The following is an 8916-nucleotide window of genomic DNA, read 5'->3' as shown; positions in this document are numbered from 1 at the left end:
CCACAGCATTTGCTCACTTCGTGTCTCTGTGCCACATTTTGATAATTCTTGCAATATTTCAAACTTTTTCATTATTATTGTATTTGTTATGGTGGTCTGTGGTCAGTGATCTTTGATATTACTACTGTCATTATTTTGGGGCACCACAAATCATGCCCATATAAGACAGCAAACTTAATCAATAAATGTTGTGTGTTCTGACTGCTCCACCCATCGCTGTTCCCCCGTTTCTCTCTCTCTCCTTGACCCCCCTTATTCCCTGAGACACAAGAAAATTGAAATTAGGCCAGTTAATAACACTATAATGGCCTCGAAGTGTTCAAGTGAAAGAAAGAGTTACACAGTTCTCACTTTAAATCAAAAGCTAGAAATGATTAAGCTAAGTGAGGGAGGTATGTGGAAAGCCAAGATAGGCTGAAAGCTAGGCCTCTTGCCCCAGTTAGCCAAGTTGTGAATGCAAGGGAAAAGTTCTTGAAGGAAATTAAAAGTGCTACTCCAGTGAACACACGAGTGATAAGAAAGAGAAACAGTCTTACTGTTGATATCGAGAGAGTTTTAGTGGTCTGGATAGAAGATCAAACAGCCATGACATTCTCTTAAGCCAAAGCCTAATCGAGAGCAAGGCCCTAACTCTGTTCAGTTCTGTGAAGGCTGAGAGAGGTGAGGAAGCTGCAGAAGAAAAGTTTGAAGCTAGCAGAGGTTGGTTCATGAGGTTTAAGGAAAGAAGCCGTCTCCACAACATAAATGTGCAAGGGGAAGCAGCAAGTACTGACATAGAAGCTGCAGCGAGTTATCCAGAAGATCTAGCTAAGATCATTAATGAAGGTGGCTTCGCTAAACAACAGATTTTCAATGTAGACAAAACAGCCTTATACTGGAGAAAGATGCCATCTATGACTTTCATAGCTAGAGAGGAGAAGTCAATGCCTGGCTTCAAAGCTTCAAAGGACAGGCTGACTCTCCTATTAGGGGCTAATGCAGCTGGGGACTTTAAGTTGAAGCCAACGCTCATTTACCGTTCCAAAAATCCAAGGACCCTTACTCATGTTAAATCTACTCTGCCTGTGCTCTATAAATGGAACAACAAAGCCTGGATGACAGCACATCTGTTTACAACATGCTTTACTGAATATTTTAAGCCCACTGTTGAGACCTATTGCTCAGAAAAGAAGATTCCCTTCATAATATTACTGCTCAATGACAACACACCTGGTCAATCAGGAGCTCTGATGGAGACGTACAATGAGATGAATGTTGTTTTCATGCCTGCTAATGCAACATCCATTCTGCAGCCTATGGATCAAGGAGTAATTTTGGCTTTCAAGTCTTATTATTTAACAAATACATTTTATAAGGCTATAGCTGCCATAGATCATGGTTCTGCTGATGGATCTGGGCAAAGTAAATTGAAAACTTTCTGGAAAGGGTTTACCATTCTAGATGCCATGAAGACTATTCATGATTCGTGGCATGAGGTCAAAATATCAACATTAACAGGAGTTTAGAACAAGTTGATTCCAGCCCTCATGGATGACTCTGAGGAGTTCAAGACTTCAGTGGAGGAAGTAACTGCAGGTGTGGTGGAAATAGCAAGAGAACTAGAATTAGAAGTGGAGCCTGAAGATGGGACTGAATTGCTGCAAGCTCATCATAAAACTTTAATGGATGGGGAGTTGCTTCTTATGGATGAGCTAAGAAAGTGGTTTCTTGAGATGGAATCTACTCCTGGTGATGATACTGTGAAGATTGTTGAAATGACAACACAGGATTTAGAATATTACATAAACTTAGTTGATAAAACAGTGGCAGAGTTTGAAAAGATTAACTCCAATTTTGAAATAAGTTCTGCTGTGGGTAAAATGCTATCAAATAGCATCACATACTACAGAGAAATTGTTTGGGATAGGAAGAGTCAATCAATGCAACAAATTTCATTGTTGTCTTATTTTAAGAAACTGCAACAACCACCCAAACCTTCAGCAACCACCACCCTGATCAGTCAGCAGCCATCAACATTGAGGCAAGACCCTCCACCAGCAAAAGTTATGAATCACTGAAAGCTCAGATGATGGTTAGCATTTTTAGTGATGTAAATGGAAAAAAAGGTATTTTTTAAATTGTTATGTACATCGATTTTTAGACATAATGCTATTGTGCACTTAAAAGACCACAGTATAGTGTAAACATAAATTTTGTATGCACTGGGAAACCAAAATATTCGTGTGACTCACTTTATTGCGATATTCGCTTTATTGTGGTGGTCTGGAACCAAACCCACAATATGCCTATACTATTATTGGCTTTTTGAAAGAACATGGTAACTACTGTGTAATTACAGACTATGTCTCAGGGGCAAAGTGGACTTGGGAGTCTCTGTATCATGACAATCAGATCTGAATGGTATTTACAACTCTATGTTCTCTTTCCCAAGACTTCTGTCTTTTGGCTTCACAAGTTGTCTTTTGGCTAATTTGAGTTTTGTGAAAGAGGAAGACTGATGGATCCAATTGCTAATGCAGACAGAGTGTGGACATGCAGTCCCAAGTTCATGCCGTAACTGGTGATCACACCTCAGTAGAACCTTGCAACATTTCTTGTAATCCCAGCTGGGTCTCCCCTGAGCAGAGACAGCAATTATGTGTAGTGGTTTTCAGATGTAAACAAATGTTCATGGGGGACTGACTTGTAATCAGCCAAGTCATTTCATTTATGGCTTGCATCAAATTGGAATGAAGGTCTCTGATCAGGGAAATGAAGCACGTTCATTTACTGTCTCAGCAAGTGTTTTTAGAACTTAGGTACATTTCTCTTTCCCTTCAGAGATATGACTGTACGGTATATTTAAGGCTGAGAAAGGATTTTAGAAATAGATTGTATCTTAAAAATAACTATATCTCCTTTTGTACTTAGCTCAAGTACACCAGTGTGCATTTGGCCATTTTCCATTGCTATTATTTCATATGACTCAGTGCCACATGCCTGGAAAGGGACAACATAGAAAATTATGTTTTTACGGGAACTTTGGTAGTACCATATTGCTTCTCTGTCTCTCTCTCTTATTGACCATACTTTTAGCAAATGCTTTAAAATGATAACTTCTGAGAGGATCTTTTTTTAAAAAATCTAGAGAAAAGGCATGCTAACACTTTGTACAGAATGAGTTAAAAACCGTAATATCATTTCCTTCAGCCATTGGTTAGCATGAAACCAAAACTGTGAAAATGAATGGGCACATGTGGAAAATGTGGGCTACATAGACCAAGGGATTCTGAACCATTATGACCTGCGATATGCTTGTCCCACCCAAAATCTTGTAAGACCATTTAAGAACTGGAGGCAGCATTTCAATTCAAAACACAGAGAAATGCTGAGCACTTTGGAGGATGAAAAGAAGTAAGTGAAGTCCTTAAGAAGAGATGTATAGCTACTTTAGGAAACGAGATCATGTGCAGGGAAAAACATTCACATCATTAGGCAAGCAGTCTGTGACTGAGTATTAAGCTGTGAATCAAAGTAGGGAGTGGTCAGGGAAAGCTTCCTGGGGGATGGAGGACTTCAAGGAGTCCTTGAAGAGAAGGAAGATTTGGGCTCCATGGAGCAGTTAGGAATTGTGCTAGGACTGAAGGGCTCACGTCCTGCTTCTTTCTTATATTAGCCATATAACCTTGGGCAATTTTACTTTATTTATTTCACAAACGCTCATAAACCATTCCATGTGTGGCAGGCACTGTTCTAAGTGCTTTGTAAATATTAACTCATTTAAGCCTTAGAATAATTCTATGAAGTAGGCACTATTATTATCCTCCTTTTTACGGAAGAGGAAACAGGAACAGAGAAGTTAATTAACTTGCCCAAGACCACTCAGTTAAAAAGTGGTAGAGCCAGGATTTGAACCCAGGTTTAGATCCAAGTCTATGCCCTTAGCCGCTACAGTATGCTATAATTTGCTTAGCTTTTCTGATGATCAGTTTTCCCATTTATAAAAAATAAGAGACAATGATTCCTTTGGTCCTATTGTGAGGAATGAATTAGATAAGATCAGTGAAAGTGCCTGGCACAAAGAAGGCACTCAATAAAAACTTGCTTCTTTTCTTAATTTCCTCTCTCATGGAAACTCAGCTTTCTCCTGATTCTTAGAATGAATCCTGCCTTGGTATTTTCTAGAAGGTGTACTGCCTCTCTGCTCGGATCTTCTACCCCTGCTTGATTCTCATGTGCCCATCAATATACTCCACTTTTTTAGAGTACTTTCTTAGTATATGCTACGTTCCAAGCCTCACGTGCCTGCCTCACCCTGTGGAGCAGGTCACCCTCCAGAGTATAACTCCTATTAGTCAGTAGTTATTGAGCCACCCTAGCTGTGTTCAAGATAGGACAACCTTGAAGCAATTGAAGACTTCTGTCTACCATAGGCACTCATTTACTCAACAAGTACTTCATAATTATCTGTTGATTGTGTGCCTGACCCTGGACTATGTGATGTATGGTAGACAAATAAATAGAGAAAAAGAAAATAAAATGAGGTAAAGGGAGTAGGGAAGACAGTAGGGGTAAGGGAGTTCTATGCTCCATCTCGGGGCGCATGCATACCCCGGCTTTGTCAGGCTTTAGTCTTCAGTAGCCTTCAGGCTGCCTCCAGATGCCCTTTCCCTCTTCCTTCCCTCCCAGCACCATTTAACTATTCTTCATCTGCTGTCTTCAGGGTCCAGCTTCCAGGAGCTAAGTAATCTGATAAAAGTTACCTGTGCTAAAGTGTTCATCCAGCTAACAGGTTAATGTGTTATTCTTCGTGGGTAATTTGTTCATTTCGAGAGGGGTTTTTTGAAGACATTAAGGCATGATGGCAGAAAATTTCAGGTCTCATTGCAGCCTGGAGAGGAAGAAAGTGCCCCCACATGACCCAGGCTTTCAGGATTAGCCTCAGTCTGGTTTCTATGGTCGTTTTCAAAGTCTCCCTGGTGCCAAAGCCACTGTCTTATGGCTTTTATTATGCCCCACCCAAGTTTGGATCAAAGAGAAAATCAATGACCCTCCTCTTTTGTATTTGGGATGCCTCCTCCCTAGATCCAGGAAGAAAATTCTCCTGATCACAAGAGAAGCTGAGAAATGGGCTATTTGTACATAGATAAAAATAGCCAGCACTCATGATCTTGTAGGCAGCGTTCTAAGTGCTTTACATATGTAATCTTATTTAATTCTCACCACAAGCCCCAATAAGTAGGTACTATCATTGTCTCTGCTTTCAAAAAAGAATTGAGGCACAGGGAAGGATAAGTAACTTGCTCAAAGTCACACCCCTAGTAAGTGAACGCAGGCAGTGTGGCTGTAGGATCTGTGCCCTTAATCACTATATTATACCAATTGGCATCTCAGGTTCAATTCCCCCTTTCCTGCACAGCATCAGCAGATAGACCAGATACAGCCATCGGCTCATAGAGACCCACCATGGAGGCACACATTCTCATCCCATATCCAGGATAGTGTAGCCATGCCCCCACTGATCTGGCACTCTGACACTGCTAACAGGAGCCTAAGTTACTCTGGGGCTGATATCACTTTCTTCCTTTCCATGCCGCACAAGAGTGACAAAGAACTGCCTCTTAAGCCCTCCCTTCTCCACTCCAACCCCCAAAAGGAAGGAATGCTTAAACCTGGTGGCTGCTCTGAAGGTCTGATAAGGAGCAGTTGAACTGTGACTAATCCTATTTTTTAAAAGTAAAAGAGAGATTTGCCAAATTAACCCTCCAGTACGACTATAGCCAAGCTAGTCTCTTCTCTGTCCCCTACATGCCCTCCGAATTCCTGCCTCTAAGGCAATGTGCACACTGTGCCTCCAAATTTGCAATGCTCTCTGCCTTCTCTCACCGATGGAGCACTTACTGTGTGTCAAGCACAATAAGTGCTTTCAAAACCGTGTCCTATTTAGTCTTGCAATATGTGCTACAAGGAAGATTCTAGAATTATCTGCATTTTATTAGTGAAGAAATGAGAGAGATTAAATAACTTACCCAAGGTCACCATATTACCAATAGATATTTATCAGCTTCTTGCCCATTCTCTGCATTTGTTCATTACCATTCAGTATCATATCAGGTTCCATGATTAAGAGTACCGGTTCATACAGATATTACATTCACAGTATCATGAATGCAAAATACAATGAGATTGTAATTATTGTATCAACATGTTGCATGGAGGTTAGAACATGTTTTAGCATGACCAAAAGTCAGATATTTGAAAGCTCGAAAATTGGAATAGCAAGGGTATCCTATACATGCCAATGTAAATCTTTCATATTAATGTTCATTGTTCTTTCTGTGATGATAAATCTAATAGAATTATGATAGAGTGTTTTCTACTTGATATAGTGTGGGGTCTTGCAGAAACCTTTGATTTGGCCTTGGCCACGCATAAACAATTAAAAGACAATTCAATTCAGGTGCTGTTTTAGAAAGAATTCAGAAATAATGAATTCAGCTCATTTGCTTTTAAAACAGACAAAAGCAGTGTTTTCTTCTTCAGATGAAAAAAATAAAGCACATTTCTGTCCCATATTTTAACCATTTCAAAAACAGAAGCACAAAAGGAGCTAAGAAGCATTTAAAAAGGTGGGGTAAGGAGTATTATAAAAGGGAAAAAGGGAGATAACTGGAATAGAGAGAAATGAAGAAAGAGACAAAGGGCCAGAGAAATATTTGTAGAAGATAAAATAATAGATGTTGAGAAATACAAGGGAAGGTAGCAAGAAATGGCAGAAAGTGAGAGAAATAGAAGTAGTTTATTAGAAATAGAGGTCTAATTCTCACATTGAAATATTTATTTCTCAAATTTAATAGATTGCCAAAATAATAAAATTTTAAAAAATTCCCCCAGTATTAGCTTTCTGAAAAACCTAGATATAAATCTTTGGACCCTTTTTGACCATTATCCTTACGACTACTCACAGATGCAATCAAAGTGAAAATATAATTTTGCATCGTAACCTTTTATTAATGGTATTTCCTGTACAATTTTCTGCTTTTCTACAGTGTTCAAATCATCTCATTGCATTAATATATAATAAACAGCTCAATCGTTCCCCTATTGTTGAATAGTTAGGTTGTTTTAAGGCTTTTGACATTCAAACTAAGGCTGCTCTTTTTATTCTTTTGCATTATTATCTCAGGATAATTTCCCAGGTTTGGGATCCCTGGTTCGTGGGCTATAAACACTTTTATGATTCTTGACCCAGTTTGCAACGCCATCAGCAAGTTGAATGAGCCCATTCTTCCAGAGCCTGTATAGTACTGGGTTTTGTAAATTGCTATTTGGGGCAATTAAATTAAGTATCAAATAGTGCCTTCCAGTTGAAGCTACATATATTTCTTCTAGCATGATGATACTCTTTGATCATTTGTCCCTTGGGGATCTGGTGATGGTCTTATAAATCTGTAACACTTCTGTATACAGTTTCGATACTGTTCATTTATCTATGATCTTCCATGATTTCCACCATTCAATCTTAGTTTTGATAACGGTTTTACATTTTTGTATTATGTTGTGCTCTAACCAGTCTTTCCTTTGCAATGTTTTTTATTACTTCAAATCTTAAAAAATGCCTATAGTTGAGTTAAATATTCTAGTCTATTTCTAATATATTTAAAAAATTTTTTCTAAAAACTTATGCTTTTAGTTCACGTAGAAAGAAGTTATATATGGTAAGTGATAAAGGTTTACGTTAATTACTCTCCAAATTCATGATCAGTTACCCCAGGTGAGTTTTCTAAACAATGAGTACTTGCCCCATTGTTTTGTCATGCTTTGTTCATCAAACATTCAATTCTTAGATTTATTAGAGCCTTTTCTTGGTCTCACTATCCCATTTACTGATTGATATTTCTGATTTGCATCTGAATTCTGCCATTTCAACTAATGTTAATTTATAATTACATTCTAATTTTTGATAATTCTTTTAGACTTTGTTTCCCTAGGATAGTCAGATACAATTGTTGCTACAAATTAATATGGTATCACTTTTGAAATGAGAGATATCTTCATTTGAATTGTCTACATCTATAAATCAACCTGTGAAGAAGCGCCAGCTTCACACTATTGGTTTTCCTATTCAGAAATGTAGTATGACTTTACACTTATTCAGACTTTTCTTTATTTCTGCCATTAAGGTTTTATATTATTTCTTTTTCTCACACTCTTGTATATATTGACTTATTTCCGAATACTTTAACATTTTTGCTTTATTATAAACGTGTTACTTTTTCTCCCTTTTGTTGGCTTACTGATAGATATTTTATTGGCTTTCAAAGACTACTTATCTGGTATTTTGTGACTGCACTGAACTCTGTAGTTTTGTCTAATCCCTTGAAGTTAATTCAGTGGCTTTTCTAGGTATATACTAATGTGGTCTAAAAATTCTTTGTCTTTAATTTCTTCCTTTCCAATATTTACTTCTAATTTATTTTCATACCTTATTACCAAAACAAAAGCTTCTCAGAAACACTACGGTTATAAATGAGTGAAATCTCCCTTGTTTTGGTCCAGTTTTTATGGAAAATGACTTTATTCTTCCAATAGATCTGTTCCCTTTTTTTTGAATATACATTCTTTATCATGTTAAATAGGTAGTTCACTGGGGCTGGCCCTATGGCCGAGTGCTTAAGTTCCCACACTGTGCTTCTGCAGCCCGGGTTTTCGCCGGTTCAGATCCAGGGCATGGACCTGGCACCGCTCATCAGGCCATGCTGAGGCGGCGTCCCACATGCCTCAACTAGAAGAACCCACAACTAAAAAAATACACAACTGTGTACCAGTGGGTTTTGGGGAGAAGAGGGAAAAATGAAATCTTAGAAAAAAACCCTGGTAGTTCACTATTCCTATATTTAAAAGACGTTAATCATTAAATGGAGTTGGATTTTATCT

The 8916-nt window shown here is 38.3% G+C and overlaps 1 pseudogene; it reads left to right on the top strand.

Moving 5' to 3' along the window:
- Positions 1 to 304: 304 nt before the first annotated feature.
- LOC139042629 (tigger transposable element-derived protein 1-like) lies at positions 305 to 2057 on the top strand (annotated as a pseudogene).
- Positions 2058 to 8916: the final 6859 nt, after the last annotated feature.

The sequence above is a fragment of the Equus asinus genome, chromosome X, assembly GCF_041296235.1.
Source record: "Equus asinus isolate D_3611 breed Donkey chromosome X, EquAss-T2T_v2, whole genome shotgun sequence".
Taxonomy (NCBI): domain Eukaryota; kingdom Metazoa; phylum Chordata; class Mammalia; order Perissodactyla; family Equidae; genus Equus; species Equus asinus.
Note: the sequence above shows the minus strand (reverse complement) of the source record. Positions and strands in the feature narration are given on the sequence as shown.